At 41.4% G+C, this 20,707-nt stretch overlaps 2 pseudogenes; one reads left to right on the forward strand and one right to left on the reverse strand.

Annotated features, from left to right (window-relative positions):
* Positions 1–12,487: 12,487 nt before the first annotated feature.
* Positions 12,488–13,082, reverse strand: LOC131767404 (male-enhanced antigen 1-like; annotated as a pseudogene).
* A 1,055-nt stretch (positions 13,083–14,137) lies between these two features.
* On the forward strand, positions 14,138–17,084 carry LOC131766814 (cordon-bleu protein-like 1; annotated as a pseudogene).
* The last annotated feature ends 3,623 nt before the right edge of the window (positions 17,085–20,707 follow it).

Here is a 20,707-nt window from a genome sequence, read left to right on the forward strand (position 1 = left end):
GTGGCCGCTGAGCCTGCGCGTCCGGAGCCTGTGCTCCGCAACGGGAGAGGCCACAACAGTGAGAGGCCCGCGTACCACAAAAAAAAAAAAAAAAAAAAAGAAAGCTAAATTTCCACAGAAATCTGGAAAGTAAAAAAAAAAAAGATTTTATATTGATAAACTTACAAATGAAAGTTTAAGTTAGTGTGACTAACTTACAAATGAAATTTGAGTCAAACTGTGACCCTAACTGACCTAGTATTCTTTTACAAACTATTTTCCAAGCCATGTATCTAAAGCATGAATTCTGTTTCTTAGCTGTGACCTTTATAAATTACATAGCCCCTCAAAGCAGAGTTTCTTCCCATGGAAAATAAATATAAGAGTAGAGTTCCCTGTGCTAAATGGGAAGGAAATCTAAAAAAGAGAGGATATAAGTATAACTGATTTATTTTACTGTACAGCAGAAACTAAGACAACATTGTAAAGGAACTATGTGCCAATAAAAATTAATTAAAAAAAGAAAACATGTTGAAATCAAACCTTTGATGGATATGAAACTATACCAAACTCACTTGGGAGCAGGCAGACAAAGCAGTGTCAGAACCTTCACAGTTGCTGACAAAATCGTCAATCTTGGTTGGGGAAAGGGTACAAGTAAGTCTAAATAATATTAAGAAGGATATTCTGTACAAATTAAGATGACATGCTGACATAAAAGAACTTCCTCTTCTAAATGCGAATGTTTCTATACTTCATAGACCTTAACTCTAGTTTCAATCTGAAATAAAATCACGCTTCAACCGGAGAAAAACTTTATATATATGTGGGTGTATATGATTACCAGTTTCACTGGCTAGTTTTAAGATTCAAATGAGGTAACAGATGAAAGTCTCTTGTCACTATATCTGACTTAGTAAATATTTAATAAATAGTTTTTCTTCCATTATTGCTCTATGGAAATTAAAAGCAAAAATAACAGCAAATATTCTGCTACCAGTGTGGGAACGTCTAAGTCACTTTCCTGCTGCCACCAGCAGGAAGTCAGCAAGCTGTATAAATCAATTTCTAGTGCTTCAGTAGAAATCACTACTGGTTGAATTAATCATTCAAAGCTCATGAGGAAAACATTTCTTCACAGGAACAAGCCTGCAAAAGTACCTAGAAAAACATCTACGTAATTTGGGACTTACCCATTCTTCCCCTTTAAATTTATTCTGATTCATTCTTTATATTGTAACCAGATGGATTATTCTAATCCAAAGTGTGATCGGGTCACTCCTTTGAATAAAACTTTTAATGACTTCTCCTTTACTCTCAGTGTACCACCCAAACTCCTAATGCTAATCAGGGTCATATAATATAATTGTGTCACTGCTTCTCCAAAATATAAAAAACACAACAAAAGCCTCCTAGAATTAATGAGTCCAGAAAGGTTGCATGATACAAGTTCAAGACGCAAAACTTAATCACTTTTTATATTCTAACAATTAACATGTGGAAACAAATGAGAAACACAATAGCACCTATCATTCCAAAGAAAGTGAAATGTTTATGTACAAAATTAAAACACATTCAGGAAATGAATGCTGAAATTTTAAAACGCTGATAAAAAAATGAACGAAAACTGGATAAATGGAGGTACAGACTGTGTTTGTGGATTTGAAGCCTTAACATAGTAAAAATATCAGTTCTTCCCAAAGTGATCTATAGGTTTAATGTAATTTATGTCAAAATCCAGCAGGATTTTCATAGACATAGACTATAGAAAAACTTATTCCAGAATTCAAATGGAAAGACATAGGCCCTAGAATAAGAAAACAATCTTGCAAAAGAACAAATTGGAGGGAATCATTTTATATGATGTTAAGGTTTACTACACTGCTAAGGTCATTAAACAATGTTGGCAGAGTGCTGGACACATAGATTAATACAAAAGAACAGACAACCCATAAATAGACCCACATAAATATGACCAACTGAATTTTCACAAGGGTGCCAAAGCAATTCAGTAAGTAAATGATGCTGGAGCACTTGGACATCCTCTGGCAAAAAATGAACTTTGACCTAAACCTTACATCTGAAACCAATATTAGCCCCAAAGGGACTCTAGGCTTAAATCTAAAACATAAAACTAGAAAGATTTTAGAAAAAAATAAAGGAGAAAAATTTTTGGATATAGAGCAAGGCAATAAATTCTTAGACCTGACATCAAAAGCATGATTCATAAAAGAAAAAATTAATAAACTACACCTCATCAAAATGAAATACTTTTTTGTTTGCCTAATACCCTGTGAAGACAATGAAAAGACAAGCTAGGAACTGGGAGAAAAGTTTGCACATAAGTTACCTGACAAAGGACTAGTATCTAGAATATAGAAAACTCTCCAAACTCAATAATAAAAAAATCCAACCAGAAAATAAATAACTGTTTTTTAAAAAGATTTTCTTTTAGGTAGGTTTCAGGTTTACAATGAAATTGAGAGGACAGGTCAGAGACATTGCGCATACCCCCTAACCAGACACATACATAGCTCCCGCATTATCAATAACACCCACCAGAATGGTACATTTTTCACCAGGGATGAACCTACATTGATACATTATAATCCCCCAAAGTCTACAGTTTACTTAAGTGTTTATTCTTGGTGTTGTGCATTCTATGGGTTTGGACAAAAGCATATCGACATATATGCACAGTTACAATTTCACTGCCCTCAAAATCCTTTTTGCTTTGTCAATTTATCTTCCTCCATTCCCTGACCCCTGTAACCGCTGGTCTTTTTATTGTCTCCATAGTTTTACCTCTTCCAGAATATCATACGATTGGCGTCATGCAGCGTTTTCAGATTGATTTCTTTCACTTAGTAACATGCATCTAAGTTTTCTCCATGTCTTTTCATGAATTGGTAGCTCATTTTTTAATATCTCTAAATAACATTTCTTTGCCCGAATGTTCCACAGTTTATCCATTCATCCACGAAAGATCTCTTGATTGCTTCCAAATTTTAGTAGTTATGAATAAAGCTGCTAAAAACATCCTCGTGCAGATTTTTATGTGGACAGAAGTTTCCGGCTCCTTTGGTTAAATACCAAGGAGTGCAACTGCTAAATCATAGTGCCAGTATATTTAGTTGTGTAAGAAACCACCAAACTCTTTCCAAAGAGATGGTATCATTTTACATTCCCGAAAGCAATGTATGAGAGTTCCTGTTGCTTCATATCTTTGTAAGCATTTGGTGTTGTCAGTGTTCCAGATTCTGACCATAACAGATGTGTAGTAGTATCTCATCATTATTCATTATTCTAATTTCATTTCCCTGATGGCATATGATATGAAACATCTTTTTCATATGCTTATTTTCCACCTGTATATCTTCTTTGATGAGGTGTCTGTTAAGGTTGAGTTTAAGAGTCCTCTGTATATATATTTTGAATAACAGTCATTTAGTGGATGTGTCTTTTGCCAATATTTTCTCCCAGTCTGGCTTGCTTTTAATTCTCTTAATATTGCCTTTTTGCAGAGCAGAAGTTTTTAATTTTAATGAAGTCCAGCTTATTAATCATTTCTTTCATGTATTGTGTCTTTGATATTGTAGCTAAAAAGATAACATCATACCCAAGGGCATCTAGGTTTTCTCTTATGTTATCTTCTAGGAGTTTTATGGTTTTGCATTTTACCTTTAGGTCTATGATCCATTTTATGTTATCTTTTTGTGAAGGGTGTTAGGTCAGTGTCTAGATCATTTTTTGGTGGTTGTTTTATGTGGATGTTCAATTGTTCAAGCACCATTTCTCCATTGTATTGCCTTAGCTTTTTTGTCCAAGTTCAGTTGACTATGTTTACGGGGGTCTGTTTTGGTCTCTCTCTGTTCTGTCCCATTGATCTATTTGTCTTATTTCACCACACTGTCTCGATTACTATAGCTAGATAGTAAGTCTTGACATTGAGTAGGGTCTGTTCTCCAATTTTCTTCTTCAATATTGGGTTGGCTATTCTGGGTCTTTGGCCTCTCCATACAAACTTTAGAATTATTTTGTCAAAATCCATAAAATAACTTGCTGCATTTTTAATTGTGATTATATTGAATCTACAGATCATGTTGGGAAGAACTGACATCTTGACAATATTGAGTTTTCCTGTCTGTAAATACAGAGTGTCTCTCCATTTATTTAGTTCTTTGATTTTGTTCTTCCGAGTTTTGTACTTTTCCTCATATAGAACTTGAACATATTTTGTTAGATTTATACCTAAGCATTTCATTTTTTAGGGTGCTAATAAAAATAAATGGTATTTTGTTTTGAATTCCACATTGTGCTTGCTCAGTTTTGGTGTCATGGAAAACAATTGACTTTGGTATAGTCTCCTCTCACTCGTGAACATAAGGCTAATATCACGTGACTCAAAGCCCCAACCCTCTTCTCACATGTATTCACATGGTTGTTCTTTCTGGTATGACTATCCTCACATTAGCATAAACTATTGTTGACTGAAAATTATGCATAACCTAAAAGCTGAGACTTATGTTTTATTCGACAGACTTACTGAGGACTATAGCCCAGTTGTCAGCCTCTTAGATAGCTCTGAGAGACTGTTCCAAAGGGGTAAAAGGGGTAAGGGGTAAGGGAGAAGCCAGAATATATAGGAGTTTTTGCTGACAAAAAAAGACCATGTAGTTGAACATCAAAAGGTTACTGCTAACCACATAAAAACCAGACATCTCAAATGAGTAATTTTAGTGCTTTTCTATGTATGGGAAGATACAAGAGTCTGGGCTCGTTGAAATTATTCCTTTGATACGCATCTTAACTATCTAGGGCCAGTAGCCTGTTCTTCTTGTTCCTGGATTCCTCTCAGGATGTCCCACAGGAGGCGGCTGAAGTGGCTGATGGATTTATGGCCACAGCATCCTTTGTTTACTGAAATGGCAGGTGTCATTCTTCGTCCACTGCTATCTAGCCAGGATGTTCCTATTACTTGGGAAAATCCAAAGGTTTAGAGGTTACCTTCAGGAACTGGGACAAAGGTCAGACCTCACTTTGAGTAAAGTTAATTCTTCACCACACAATGGGCAAGAGACATGAACAGACATTTTCCAGAAGAGAATGTACAGAGGGCAAATAAGACCAAGACTAGATGCTCGTGCTCATCAGCCACTAGAGAAATGCAAATTAAAACAACAGTGATAAGGAACTATATACCTGCCAGAAGTACTAAAAAAAAGAATGACAATGCAAAATTCTGATGAGGATGCAGAGAAACTGGATCATACATTGCTGATGGGAATATAAAATATTACAGACACTCTGGAAAATAGTTTGACAATTTTTTGTGTGTGTGTGTGGTAAGAACACTTAACAGGAGACCCCCTCTTAACCAATTTTTTTTTTTTTTTTTTTTTTTTTTGCGGTACGCGGGCCTCTCACTGTTGTGGCCTCTCCTGTCGCGGAGCACAGGCTCCGGACGCGCAGGCTCGGCGGCCACGGCTCACGGGCCCAGCAGCTCCGCGGCACGTGGGATCTTCCCGGACCGGGGCACGAACCCGTGTCTCCTGCATTGGCATGCGGATTCTCAACCACTGCGCCACCAGGGAAGCCCTCTTAACCAATTTTTAAGTAGATTATACAGTATAGTATTTTACTCTATAGGCACAAAGTTGTACAGCAGATATCTAAAAGTTATTCATCTTGCATAACTGAAATTTTATACATGTTGATTAGCAACTCCAATTTTTCCCTCCCCTTGTTTCTGGCAACCACCATTCTGTTCTTTTCTTCTATGAGTTTGATCACTGTAGATACCGCAGGTAACTGGAATCATGCAGTGTTTGTCCTTCTGTGACTGGCTTAATTCAGTTCTCATAATGTCCTCAAGATTCCTCCATGTGGTTGCATATTTCAGGATTTCCTTCTTATCTAAGGTTGAATACAGGAGCAAGGGACGGGTGAAGGGAGAGGAGAGGGGAGTGTGGCCATGAAAGAGCCAGAGGATGGATCTATGTGGTGATGGAATCATTCTGCATCTCGACTATGTCAGTGTCCTCATCTTAGTTGTGATTTCATACTGCAGGGTTTTTTTGTTTTTGTTTTTGTTTTTGTTTTTCCGGTATGCGGGCCTCTCACTGTTGTGGCCTCTCCCATTGCGGAGCACAGGCTGCGGACGCGCAGGCTCAGCGGCCACGGCTCACGGGCCCAGCCGCTCCGCGGCACGTGGGATCTTCCCGGACTGGGGTACGAACCCGTGTTCCCTGCATTGGCAGGCGGACTCTCAACCACTGCGCCACCAGGGAAGCCCCCATACTGCAGTTTTTAAGATGTTAGCATGGGGGACACTGGGTAAAAAGGACATTGGATCTTTCTGTCGTATTTCTTACAACTGCATGTGAATCTAAAATGATCTGAAAAGTTTTTTAAAGTTTAATTAAAAAATAATGTTACCAAATTAGGTGCCACTGCTCACAGCTCCAAAACCCAATACTGGACAGAGGCAACTGTTGGTCGAAAGGAAAGTTGCTTTTCATCAGAATGCTGTCAATCTGGGGAGATGGTGGACTCAGTGCCCCCCAGAACCACCTCCGAAGATTCTGTTTGGCCCTGAAAGTTTTTAAAGGGCTAAAAGGAAGCAGCAACCTCGCTAATCATTGAGATGGAGGGTCAGAATCATCGCCATCCTCCGCTGTGTGCAGACTTGTGGTGCAGGCTTGTGGACTTCTTGTGATCTTTCTTTCAATGCTATCTTGTTCACACAGTTTGTTTACAAGATTACTGAAGGGGAAACTAGGGAAGAGATCTGATCCTCTGGAAATTTGAGGTTAGTAGTCTGAGGTTAGTGATAAGACAGAGGGGTCTCCTCCATGTAAGCAGCTCTTTGCAGGAAGAGCTTCCTCGGCAGGAATCTCTTTTCCTTGTCATTTTATCAAAGCCATATTGTAACTAATTTTTTTTTTTTTTTTTTTTTTTTGTGGTACGCGGGCCTCTCACTGTTGTGGCTTCTCCCATTGCGGAGCGCAGGCTCCGGACGCGCAGGCGCAGCGGCCACGGCTCACGGGCCCAGCTGCTCCGCGGCACGTGGGATCTTCCCGGACCGGGGCACGAACCCGCGTCCCCTGCCTCGGCAGGCGGACTCTCAACCACTGCGCCACCAGGGAAGCCCGTAACTAACTTTTAATTGGACTCCCCCAGGCTCTACTCATCTCTGACCCGAGCACACATTTCAGATCTGTTAATCACACAATACCTTGCCTAACTTGTGGGTTCTTTCCATAGATCAAAGAAGTAGAAATGAAGAATAAATAATTAACAGATGATCAGATCTCTTCCCTAGCGTCCCCTTCCGTGATCTCCCAAACAAACTGTGTGACCAAGAAAACATCTAGAGGAAGATCAGGAGGAGTCGACGAGCCTGAACACAGTAGGGGATGGAGACAACTCGGACCTCCCCCCCCCATCTCCATGATTAACTGACGTTACTTCCCTCCTTTTCTGTAAAACTTTCACGGCCAAGCAAAATCTTCGGAGGTGGTTCTTGGGGGACACTGAGTTCACCATCTCCTCAGATTGCTGGTATTCTGATTAAGGAAAGCTTGTCCCTCTACCAACGTTTATGAGTTTGACGTTGTAAGTAGCAAGCAGCGGGCTCAATTCAATCGGTAACACACAGAGGGCCCTTTTCTGCAAAGAACACTTTCCTGCCAGAAGCTGCTTACAATACAAGCTAGATTAGATGAAGGAAAAAACCAATTCATCTCTTTCATGCACATGGAGTCAGAACCCGCTACAGAATCTGCAGGGTCAAGTGCAAAATAATAAGGGTGGAGTGCTTTGTTTAAAAATTATTAATCATTTCAAGACATTGATGGTAGGGCATTAAGCCAAGTATGAAACCCTTTCCAGCATGGAGAACTGTGCAGCTGGATGGTCTGCATGTCCATGTAGCTGATGTAGCACACGCAGCGTCACTTTTGCGTCTAGTCACAAGTCACCATTGACTGTGCAGGCTCAGGATTCTTGCTCCTTGAGGAGGGTAATTTTCTCTGCTGAGCTACGGAACAGGAGTTGCTTTGCTTAGCATGAGGCAAGAGACAGATGGGCTCCAGTCTAGACATTTACAACTAGCCTCCTGTTTACATTTCTTGAGAGAGGAGACAAGTGGGCTCCAGGCTAGATATTTATGACCAACTTCCTGCCTGTACTTGGAGACAGAAATAACAACAGGAACAGGGTAAATAGCTGGACTTTCTTTCCTGTGGACACTTGAAGGTAACAGTCATGGCAGGGACAGAGAGGGGCTAAATGCCGTTTGAGCAAAAGATCAAGAGGTCACATATTTCCTATCCTTGGCGCAAGGGAGACCTCCCCAACTGCACATGCACAGAAAGGGTCTTTGGCGGTCAAAAAGGAGGGGGCACCACCCCATAATATGTGATGCCAAGGCACCCCCCATAGGCCTCTGGGCTGGAATCCATCTTGGAAAAAAAGTTTCCCTGGTGGCGCAGTGGTTGAGAGTCCGCCTGTTGATGCAGGGGACACGGGTTCGAGCCATGGTCCGGGAAGATCCCACATGCTGCGGAGCAGCTGAGCCCGTGCGCCACAACTACTGAGCCTGTGTTCTAGAGCCCGAGAGCCACTACTACTGATCCCGCGAGCATACGTGTTGGGGAGGGTCTTAGAGCAGGGCAGGTGGGTAAAGAAACAAGATAATTGGCAAAAGATAAACAAAGACCCAGAAGAACTGCCCTAAATAAATTACTTAACTGCCTCTTTACTGCGCTCCTCCTCACTAGGAAGGATGCCCACATCCTTTCTCTCTCAGTGTGCATCTCTGTCTTGCTTCTGTCTTAACTAAACAAACGGTTTCTCTCTGTACTCTCCCACTTGTGCTGTGTCTCTAATAATAAACTGTGTACCTGGCTTTACAGTTTTTACCTCCTTGAGAAGTGCATTTTTCAATGGGGCAAGAGCCAGGGGAATTTTGCTTCTAGCCTCTAGCCCCTGGTGGACTAGCGGCTAGGTTTCCTGGTTTTCATCCAGGCTGCCCAGGTTCAATTCCTGGGCAGGGAACTAAGATCTCGCTTCAAGCCACCGCTCTCTGCTGTCTCTCTGAGATCAAGTGGGCTTCACTCATTTCTCTCAGATCCTTTTCATGAGACACTAGGATGAAATATACCATTTCTCCTACCCTTGAAGGAACACTGGTATTCAGAACATTTAAGCCCAGTCACTGGCCAATCAAAAGAACACTGGCCAGTGTTCTATTCTTGAGGGATATAGCTTTCTCTGAGCCCTGAAGAAAAAGGTTGTAGATATTCTCCACACCAAAATTTCACCGGGAGTCGTGGGATAAATTGGGAGATTGGGATTGCCATACTATGTATAAAATAGATAACTAATAAGAACCTGCTGTATAGAAAAAAATTCAAAAAAGAAAAATAAAGTTCATAATATTTCCTTAAGCCAGCATGAATAATTGTGAGTGAGCAGGACATTATGGGGTCTTTTGCTGGGACAGACCCCTCCCCCCATGTCCTCTGCCTGCCTCTTGGTTGGAGAAAAGGTGTAGTCTTCCAGGCCTCTCCTGAGTCACAAAAGGCTGGCTCAAGAATTAATGATTGGGGGCTTCCCTGGTGGTGCAGTGGTTGCGAGTCCCCCTGCCGATGCAGGGGACGCGGGTTCGTGCCCCGGTCCGGGAGGATCCCACGTGCTGCGGAGCGGCTGGGCCCGTGAGCCGTGGCCGCTGAGCCTGCGCGTCCGGAGCCTGTGCTCCGCAACGGGAGAGGCCACAACGGTGAGAGGCCCGCGTACCGCAAAAAAAAAAAAAAAAAAAAAAAAAAGAATTAATGATTAAAAGGACATGAACATGTAGTGACAAAAATAGCAGTTGGGCCAGGTGACAGTTTAGACAGTAATCAGCCATATGGCAGTCATAGACTCTTTAGCCCCTCTATGAATTACCTAGATGGTAGTATCTGATGCACATTTCCTGAGCTGTTTTACAGATGCTTAATCCCCACCCCTCAACCAAATGGCAGAAGTTAACTATTTGATGACCATGCCTACTAAACCCCAGACCTACTGGAGCCCAAGGACTGACCATGTTAAGCCCTGTGACACCGCCCTGTTACCTGACCATCAACCATTCAGAATCAAGCTGACCACACACCCTGACACCCCCTTTAAAAATGCTTTTCCCAAAACCCATCAGAGAATTAGGGTTTTTTTGAGCATTAGCTGTTCTCGATTCCTTGTCTGGCACCTGCTAAAGAAGTTTTTTCCTCAGTGAAATTCAAACAACACTCTGTGCACTTTCTCCCCACACACTGTAACTGCCTAGGAACCATGTAAAAACATATCACTGTATCTTACGCATGGTATCAGGTATCGGATATAGGTTTTCAGAAGAAAGTAAACAGGACGATAAGGTGTAGGAATTACAAAATTTGCATAGTTTAATAAAGAGCCTTTGTGTTACTTGGAAAGTTCTTTTCTCATACTTCTTTTATAAGTTGTGCTTAAGTCATCTTAAATTCAGGGGTTTTTCCAACTGTGCTATATACATTCTCTTCTCTTTTGCAGTTCCCTTCAACTGGAACATTTCCCCTTTCAAACTCAAACACTTCACTTTTTCATTTAGCCAACGCCTATTCAAATCTTCAGTTTGCAAATTTATTTAACACTTCTTTGGGAAAATTTCCCTTGGTTCAGTATCTCATTAAGTGCTCTCAAAATAAATTATTCCACTGACTTTTGTATCAATAACTTGTTACAATGAATCATATATACCCACTTAACTATTCAGTTTTCTATTGAGTTCCTCAAAGGAAGGGACTATACCTTTTCATTATTCTACACTCAGAATGTACCATGAGGCCTGGTGACTCAAATGTATTAAGCTTCAAAAATATGTGATAAATGGCAAGTGAATAACCGTATCATTTAGTTAGTTAACTAAAACTGAAACTAAAAACTTAGTTTTCAGTTTCCTTTTCCCAGAATGAGGAGCTGTTACAGCACTGTGAAACTGAGAGATTTTATATGAACAGATTCAACACTGAGTTAACACTGACCTTTATTTACTGCCTTAATTTCAAACTAATTTCCAAATCAGATCATTTAATCGTGGACTCTGTCACTAACTGTGAATTTAGAACAAATTTATCTGGTCCCTCGCTCAAGGAGTTCATCTTAAAATAAAAGTAATAATATCAGCCTCATTATGTAGTTTGACCAATTAAATAAGACATATTTAATGGTGGGGGGAGGGACAGATTGGGAATTTGGGGTTGACATATATATATATATATATATACATATATACACTGCAGTATTCAAAATAGCTAACAAGGACCTACTGTATAGCACAAGGAACTCTGCTCAATATTCTGTAATAACCTGAATGGGAAAAGAATTTGAACTAGAATATATATATTCTTTTATATATTTATATAAACTGAATCACTTTGCTGTACACCTGACTCTAACACAACATTGTTAATCAACTATACTCCAATATAAAATAAAAATTAAAAAAAATAAATTCACGTGTAATACTAACAAATAGAAAGTCCACGTAATTACTACTCAGAAAGCCCTCCTCCACTTCCTGCATGTCCTCAATCCACTCTCAAATCACCTCTTCTGGTTAACTCCTGCTTGATTCAAATTCACCTTAGGCTTTATTTCCTCAGGTAAACTCGTGCTGACCCTCCAGAGTCAGCACTTTGAGTGGAGGGACCTTTCTGTTTTGTTTCCCAGGAGCCAAAACTAGTAACAAGCATGTCATTGCTCAATGTATGACCCAAAATACCCTTCTTACAGTGGATTCTTTGATTTTTATTTTGTTATGTCACAGAAAGGAATAACATACAACTATAATTGCAAAGGAAATTCCTTTTCTAATTAGTTAAATAAAAACCATGTATTCAAGTCCTCACCATCTGGGTCATGACAAAGCAGTATGTTTTTCTTTACAGATTATTCTGCCATGTTTCATTTTTCTTTGAAAACTCTTAGTGTGTCTCTTGGTAAGACTTCATCTCTGATGGACAGAGTTGAACTCCGGAGACTTCTGGTGGCAAAATCCAAATGATAATGAGAAAACTGTCAACATGGTGTGCCTTGAGAAAAATTGGGGAGAATGTTAAGTGTCTTTCTGTAGTTCTTCAACACCGTTTGCTCAGTGTTCTACTTCCCAGTTTCAAGGAGCTCTTGATGCTCCAGTCCTGCCTCTGTTGTCCTTTACCTGGCCCACCCTTTCTTTCTGTTTTTTTTTGGCAGTTTACATAGGGTGCTTTGTTCTCCACAGAATGATACTTGCTATGGTGGGTTGGGTCTGGGCTGACGTCCCCATATGTACAGAACTGAAAAAAGTGGGTCTCTGAGAGGAAGTCTGATTTGCCTTGATGTGGAAGGGAGACGGGAAGGCTGGAGGTGAACATTACAACCAGGATTTGTTCAGTCCTGTGGGGGTTCTGGCCTGGAACGCAGGGAGATAAGGCAACTCTCAAGGTGGTCATTTCCAGGCAGGGGCGGCCTGCCCCGCTTGGAAGGCCTTCTGTATACTACGTCTTCCCACAGGACAGCTGATCTCTCTCGAGCCCAGGCAGGAACCCCTGGCACAGGCAGGCTTACTCCAGCCATCATCCTTTTCACCAGCTCTACGTGTTCTGGGTCCATGGGAATAGAGCTGTGGTTGCTTGATGCTGTAGCTCCCTCTTCATCTTCATCTTCATCCTCGCTTTCTAATGGTGGGTCTGGGAAAGGAAGCCCCAGGGCCTGCAGAGCCAGAGGTCCTTTAGGGACTCCAGCTTCACCTGCTCAGGGACAATGCCTCCTCCACCATACCTGGCTCCGACACTGGATATCAGCAACTACATCTTCTCCATCCCGCACTGGTGCTGGATCTACCTCCTCTTGTTCAGGATTTTGGTTCAGGGGTTGGTAGAACTAGCCAGCTGGTTTCCTCCTGCCCTTCCTCTGATTCCTCACTGCTCCAATCCCCAGTGCCTTCTGCACCGCCCTGGTGTGTGGCCCGAGTTCCTCAGTCTGACTGGGGAAGATACTTTCAGGACCCATGGTGTCTCCGCACCTAGGACTACTGCTGCCATCGGGCAGATGCTGCTCAGAGCCCGCGTCTGGACGCCTGGCCCGCTCTTCTCGACAGTGTTGTGTGCCTGCATCAGATCTCTCGCCATCACTAACCACTTCATGCAAACTCACTTGTCTCTTTACCTAAGAGCTTGGCTCCCTGGCCAGAATAAAACAGTCAATGGTTCCAAGCTAGCTGATTTAATTCCTAAATAAGTTACCAAAAGTAGTGTCTAGAACTAAAATGAAGGATCCCTTTGGGTGAAACAGATTGAATCACAATTGCACGGTAATGATTACAATTTTCAGTTGTTTTGGTGCTCCTTCTACAGCATACATCTTCAAAAGAGTTGTCTATAATAATCCCCTCTTCACTATCCTCCTAGCGTCTTCCTTGAACCCATTTGGATGTCTGTTTTTGTTTGTTTGTGGCGTGTTTTTTTTTTCTCTCCCACTTCACCAAAACGACTCCTATCAGGGTCACCAGTGACTTCCCCTAACCCCTAACCCTCCCTGTGGCTGGATGCCTCCCTTACTGAGGTGCCACCAACTTCGCCCCCACTTCTGAGTGATGGTCAGAGGAGGTGAGATCAGGTCGTGAGTTCTGGGTAGGAGAATGCTGCAGGACGGGGGGTGGGGAAGGCTTCGCAGTGCCTCGCAAGAGCGGGAGGACCTCAGGCTCTGGGCTGAGCTATGGAGAAGGTGCCATTTCTTCCCCCTCTTCAAATCAGCCTTGAGGACTAGAATCGGGCAGACACAGGGAGGGATGAGTAGGAGGAGAGAGGACGGGTACAAACACCTGATGGGCGAAGGACTGCCGAGGACCACAAGCCCAGGACGCGGCCACCTCCGCCTCTGCAGCCCCGTCCCCTGCCCGCAGGCACAGGCAGAGGAAAAACAAGCACAGGAAGTGTCACCTCCACACCAGCAGCCCCGTTCCCTGGCCGTAGCCACCGCAGGCGAAGACTGAGGACAGCCTTCTTATTACCATTTGCATTTTGCCACTAGAAGTCTCTAGAGTTTAACTTTGTCCATCAGGGATGAAGCCTTACCAACTAATGACTTTCAGAGAAAAATGAAACATGGCCAAAGGGCAGAACGGTCGTCCAGTGGAGACGGAACAGTTGTTTCTTCGGTAGACAGCTCTGTGAAATCGCCTTTCATCATGGAACAGAAGGCGAAAGCGGTAAAGACACTGGCCTCTCCACAGGAAGTCTTATCAAATCTGCTGCTCTTCCAGCTAGTAAAGACTTGCTGCTATTCCTGTAGGCACAATCTCATGAAATCCTTCAAGCTGCATGCCTGATCTGCTGCCAGGTGTAAAAACCTCACTATCTATCTCTAAGCCAAACACTCCAACTGGAACGTTGGAAGTGGAGAAGGTAATTTTAAAGCAGACAATTTTGGATTAAGAAAGAGCCCTACACCTGTAATAGGAGGACACCGTGGGAGGCATGATCAATCTTAAGAAAAGGCTAAACAAGTCCTGCATCTCGGTGGGGTGATGCGGTTCTGTCTCAGTCCAGAAGGGGCAGATGAGGTACCTTCATAAAAACGTACCCTTGCCCCCAAAGGGGTGCTTTTTCTCATGTATACAAAGGGCGCCACATGGCTGGCAGGGAGCTTGTCTCAGCCCCTCAGCGTTCACAGTGGTTGACCTTGGAGTTAAATTTGCTCTAGTCAGATCCGGCAAGACAGCTTCAAACCATGCGCCCCATGGGGCTTACTTGAGGCAGGGACATCAACAGCAGCACCTCAAAATGCCAGAGGGATGGGTTTTGATTAAGACAGGGAGGGCTCCTCTGACTTTGCTCAGAAGGTAAATGGCTTTGCCAAGAGCACCAGCACATAGATGTGGGGGGGGGGCATCCCACTTAGTATAGTAGTTTGGGATTACAGTGTAGGAACCAGGCTGCCTGGTGGGAATTCTTGACTTTTTGTTTATTACTTCTGTGACCCTGGACAAGCTACTCAACTTCTGTGTATTCCAATTTTATCTCTTGTAAAATGAGCAAAACAACCCCCCAAACTGTTATCTGTCCATCTACAGATAGTTTTGTTTTACTCTGATGCTTGTCCAAAGGGTCTGCAACCAGCTAGAGGTCAGAATTTGTGGCTTCAATGAAGAAGGACCACCTCTGAGCCCAGCAGAAAAGGACGGCACCATATGCACCTCAAACTCCCTGCAGTCCTGCTCCAAAGGACAGGCTCTTGGGGATGTCCTTACTTGGACAATATTCAGATCTTTCTAGTGTATTGATCAAGATTTCCAGAACTCTTTTTAGTTGACAAACAACTCCATGAGACTGCTGACCCAAAATCCAGTGGAATAAGAACTAAAGCCTTAAGGCTAAATGAACGGATGAGAGATATTTTACGGTGGTTGTTTGGAATACTCTTGATGTTTTTTAATGCTGGATTTTTCTGTATCTATAAGGAAGCCCTCTTTTGCACTGTCTGTAACTCTTAACAATCTCATAGATTCTTTGGTAAACTGAAGTGAAACATTTAAAAATGATATCTGATTTTTACTGTCTGCCTTGCTTCACCCCAAGTTCAGAAATATGTCGTCTTTACTTTTCATGGAAATAGAGTAATTGCAAAGTTTCAAAGAAAAGGAAACCCAGAAGACAATAGTGAGGGTTAGTTCACATGTCACTTCAGGACGTTTTTCCTGTTATACGCAGCAAATGTGAGTTTGATCAACACACTGTGTTGTTGAGGGCTTATCAAACTCAGGAGCCTTTCTACTTGACAACGTCCCTTAATGACCTGGGACCAAAAGAATGGTATGCCATAGATGTCAGCAAAGAGTCCTGCCAGGCGCCCCAGAACCTAGACATTATGAAAGAGAAGAAAATTAAGGGTTTTTCAGCTCTTTCCAAAGCAGTAAGGAAAAGCAGGAGGAAACTGCTTGTGCCCCTTCCCTTGTCTGACTTTTATGAGGTTCAATGTAATTTCCAAATCATACTTTTCAAACTCCTGCCATCAGATCCACCTAAGAAGACATGCCATCCATTGCCTTCAGTGCTAGAGTTGTCGAGTGACCCCCAGGAACTTGTCCACACACAGGGGAGACCAGCTTTTTGTGTAGTGAATTTCATGAGTGTTGATGAAACAAATTAGTTCTCTGTGGAGTCGATATAGTGAGAACAGGCTCCTTACACCTCAGTACCACATCCGTAGAGAATGCGTCTTTGAGAAGAATAAAGCAAAAAGCATCATCTCCATCCTCTGAAAACCTCCTCACATAAGAAGAGCCATTTGAATGCCATGCGGTCTGTAGAAGCTGTGGATGCAAATAGGGCTTCAAAGCAAACTCTGCTGAAAAGTTACCCAAACCAGATGCCTGCCTTGGCCTTGGGATAACCAATTGTGAAAAGTGCCCTGCCCCTGTACTGACAGGTGTTACTTCTGTTTCTGAGTGCCCAGAGATGACTGATGCAATCGTAGCATCACTGAAATCTGGAATAAGCTCTTATTCAGACTTTGAGAGGTGGATAAAAATAAGCTAAGTACAAAGCCTAAAAATGAGGCTGAAAATAGTTCTCTGAAGTCACAAGACATTCCCTTTGTATCTACTGAGGTAAGATATATGCCAAAATGATCCTGACTCAGCCCTTGGCAATGATACTGCAGAGTCCTCACAAAACTCCATGGGAAAAAAAGAAAGAAGCTAGAAATACAGATGGAGAAGGGCCACGTGTTATGGTATACCACACAAATAATGATAAGATGGCAGCTGGCTGTGTAAGAAAATTGGAGTTGTTGGGCCCAAACAAAGAAAAAGATAATATGAAATGTTTCTTTCCAATTAGCACAGAAGATAATTTGACAAATGGAGTGAGGAGAACAGAAATCAGTGTAGGGACGTTGGCAAAACGAACTACACGGTCGTGAAGTTGACAGACTATCAAACTATCAGGCCTGTAAAACGGATATTTCATTTGTTACAGGAAAATGCTCTAGCAGCTTCATTAGCATTGGATAAAAATTTGAATCAACTCGGTGTAGAAAGGTAGTAAGGCAAGATGCATAGTGTAATGATGATCGTTTGACTCCTTTATTGAGTCCTTTTTTGACTCTTTTATTGAATTGATAAAAAATCAACTGCTTCTTATATAAAGAATCATCCATTTTATAGACAAGACTACAAACCCAAGTCAAAACCTTCAGATGACATTACGGGAGAGTGTAGATCCAGAATTGGAATGGTTACTCACCTAAACTGAAATCTCACCTGGTAGTGGGGTATCAGGGTCACAATACAATGGTGTTGTGGCAAATTTCTGAAAGCGACTTCCAGGTCGATTAGAGATACCGGCACAAAACCCCATTTGTGCCAAATTTGGAAGATATAAAAACAATATTTAAACAATATTTTTGGAGTTAAAACTTACATCAAAGTTTTCAAGGCTTCCCTGGTGGAGCAGTGGTTGGGGGTCCGCCTGCCGATACAGGGGACACGGGTTCGTGCCCCGGTCCGGGAAGATCCCACGTGTCGCGGAGCGGCTGGGCCCGTGAGCCATGGCCGCTGGGCCTGCGCGTCCGGAGCCTGTGCTCCGCAACGGGAGAGGCCACAGCAGTGAGGCCCGCGTACCACACACACACACACAAAACGGCAGTGAGAGGCCCGCGTACCACAAAAAAAAAAAAAAAAAGTTTTCAGATCTCCAGAACAAATCAAGTTTTTTGTTTTTTTGTTTTTTTTCAGAAGCAGAAAAGACTAAGTCAGATCTGCAGCTGCTCAAGGTGTCAATACTCCTCCTAAGCCTACTCAAACCGAACAATAAAATATAGAGGTGGAAAGGAGTATGTTCTTTCTTTCTTTTTTTTGCGGTACGCGGGCCTCTCACTGTCGCGGCCTCTCCCGTTGCGGAGCACAGGCTCCGGACGCGCAGGCGCAGCGGCCACGGCTCACGGGCCCAGCCGCTCCGCGACACGTGGGATCTTCCCAGACCAGGGCTCGAACCCATGTACCCTGCACTGGCGGGTGGATTCTTAAGGACTGCACCACCAGGGAAGCCCCTTAAATCTTGGAAGTATAAGATAAACTTATTTTCAAAAATTTTTTTTTTTTATTTTTCAAGATAAAACTTACTGAACTCCCCTGCCCCACCATTTATTATGAAATGTTGGTCTTTCTTTTACATTAGTTTGTACAAGTGGACTTTATCTAATATCAATTATACAATGAGGACTTCTAGTACATATTAAGGTGACTTATTTAGGAAAAAATAAAATAAGATTCAGAAATTGCTGAAATAATTTGATGTGGTTAGATACATAATTTGGTGGGGTTTTGTTTATGTTTTTATGTTTTATTCTGTGCCTTTGTATCAACTGTGCCTCTTCTCATAAACAAATGGAGAGACAGTCGATGCTCTCAGATGGGCTATTTATTTACACAAATAAGAAACTTTTCAAATGTTATTGACAGCGTATTTTCTTCTTTCACATATAGTTACTTCATGTTTTCTTCCACTTTTCTACTGCTGTTTTTTATAAGCTGAAAAGAAAGAGCCCATTATATATCAAGACTATAACTCCCTGTTTTACATATACATTGCAAATGTTTTCCACGTTATTTGTCTTTAAATTTTTGTTATGGTGTAAACATATTTTACATATGATTGTCAATAAATCCATCCATTTCTTTCTTTATTGTTCCTGTCTTTTTGTGACAGTTATAGAAAATTATTCTCTATATAATTTATTTCTCTTTTTGAATGTTTTGGTCCAGTCTCTAGATGACTAAATTGTTCTATGGCTGTACAAAGACCACTTTGCTCTACTCTCTTGGTCTTGGAGACCCTAAATTTCCTAATGCTTATTTTGATTGTTTTACCCATCAAAATGTTGCTTCCTCCGTAACAAGTAATTAGGAGGATATTATTCTTGGCTGAACCAAATTCACAGTAGGTGATTTAAAAAGATGATTATTCACACATTAATATTCACTGGTAAAGTTTCTCACAGGAAAAAGGAAAATTAAATAAAGACACTTAGGTGGTATAGAATAAGTATCTTTGGGAAAACTTTTTTTTTTCAAGAAATGATGTATCCACATGTTGAAGAGTCCAGGCTCTGCATCAGACAGCCTGGATCCAAATTCTAGTTCCAGCACTTCATTAAATGACTTGTTCTCTCTCGGTTTCCTTATCTATTCAATGGGGAATAGCAACCGTCAGAGAGTGGTTTGAATGGTTGAAGAAGATACTGTATCTCTGTAATATTGTAAGCATGCATTACGATTTTTAAAATCATAATATTATTTAAATAAATAATATAAATCATGAAAATATTTATTTTTCTCTTTCTGAATAGGTGACTACCTCACTCATCTTTTCTATGATTGATGTATAACTGACGTACATTATGTTAGTTGCAAGTGTACAACATAATGATTTGTTATTTGTGTACACTGCAAAATAATAATGTCTAGTTCACATCTGTCATCACACAGCTATACAATATTTGATCTTGTGATGAGAAATTTTAAGATCTACTCACCTCACAAGTTTCAAATATGTAATACAGTGTTATTAACTGTAGCCATTATGCTGTACATTACAGTCACAGGATTTATGTGTTTTATTACTGGAAGTTTGTACCTCTGACTTCTTTCACCCATTTTACTCATCTTCCATCCCTGCCTGTGGTAACCACAAATGTGATCTTTGTATCTGTATCCAGGAGCTTTTTTTTTTTTTTTTTTTTTTTTAAGATTCCACATATAAGTGAGATCATATGGTATTTGTCTCTCTCTGTCTGCTCTGCCTGATTTATTTCACTTAGCATAATACTCTCAAGGTCCATCCGTGTTGTCACAAATGGCAAAGTTTCATTCGTTTTATGGCTGAATTATAGTCTATTGTGTATATACCACATTTTCTTTATCCATTCAGCCATCAGTGGACACTTAGGTTGTTTTCATATCTTGGCTATTGTAAATAATGCTGCAGGGAATATGGGGGTGCATATTCAAGTTAGTGTTTTTTTTCTTTTTTCTTTTGGCTATGCTGCGTGGCTTGTGGGATCTTAGTTCCCCAACCAGGGATCGAACCCAGGCCCTCAGCAGTGAAAGTGTGGAGTCCTAACTACTGGGCCACCAGGGAAGTCCCTCAAGTTACTGTTTTCATTTTCTTTAGATAAACATCTAGAAGTGGGATTGCTGGGTTGTATAGTAGTTCTATTTTTAATTTTTTGAGGAACTTCCATGTTGTTTTCCATAGTGACTGCACTGATTTACATTCCCATCAACAGTGCACAAGGATTCTATTTCCTCTACATCCTTTCCTGCACTTGTTATTTCTTGTCTTTTTGATAATAGCCATTCTAATAGGTGTGAGGTGATAATCCTTGTGGTTTTGCTTTGCCTTTTCCCTGATGATTAGTGATGTTAAACATCTTTTATTGTATCCATTGGCCATCTGTATATCTTTTTTGGAAAATGTCTCTTTAGATTCTCTGCCCATTTATAAATCAGATTGGATTTTTTTTTGTTGTTGCTGTTGAGTTGTATGAGTTCTTTATATATTTTGCATATTAACCTCATATCAGGTATATAATTTGAAAATGTTTTCTCCCATTCAGTAGGTCGCCTTTTTATTTTGCTGATGGTTTCCTTTGCTGTTCAGAGACT

The sequence above is a fragment of the Kogia breviceps genome, chromosome 12, assembly GCF_026419965.1.
Source record: "Kogia breviceps isolate mKogBre1 chromosome 12, mKogBre1 haplotype 1, whole genome shotgun sequence".
NCBI lineage: Eukaryota > Metazoa > Chordata > Mammalia > Artiodactyla > Physeteridae > Kogia > Kogia breviceps.